This window comes from Arachis ipaensis, chromosome B02 (assembly GCF_000816755.2).
Source record: "Arachis ipaensis cultivar K30076 chromosome B02, Araip1.1, whole genome shotgun sequence".
In the NCBI taxonomy this organism is placed as follows: Eukaryota; Viridiplantae; Streptophyta; class Magnoliopsida; order Fabales; family Fabaceae; genus Arachis; species Arachis ipaensis.
In genome coordinates this window covers 85,653,308-85,653,893 of record NC_029786.2, presented here as the reverse complement: position 1 = coordinate 85,653,893, position 586 = coordinate 85,653,308, and positions in this window count along the sequence as shown.

The window sequence follows — 586 nt, the reverse complement described above, 5'->3', positions numbered from 1 at the left end:
CGTCACAAGGAAGATCTAGATTGGGATAAGTATGGTTTTGGTCCCTAAAGTTTAACGCCAGAATTAAAATCGTCCCTCGTCTAATTTTCGTATTAAAATCGTCCTTAACGTTTTTTTCGTATTAAAATCGTTCTTTTTATTTTTTTTTTGACAAAAATACCCTCACTACTACCAACACAATTACATGCTCCACCACCACCACCACCAACACCAACACCACCGCCACAGCCTCCACCAACAGCACCACCAACACCACCACCAGCACCAGCACCACCACCAACACCAAGTACTTATCCCATCTAGATTTGAACCACATTTTTATTAATTTTAGAATTTTTTCTTGAGTGATTCAGTTGGACCAATTTTCTACTAATTTTGACCGATTTTGACCAATTCTTACCAATTTTTATCCTTAAGCAATCTTAGAATTAGACTGATTCGGTCAGTTCAACCAAAAACCAATTAACAGAATTCTAACTGGTCCGGTCTAATTTTTACACTATGCTTCAAAATTCCTATAGTTAAATGATCGACTAACAAAATATTCAAATTTATTATAATAAAATAATTAAACCTATATAATAAT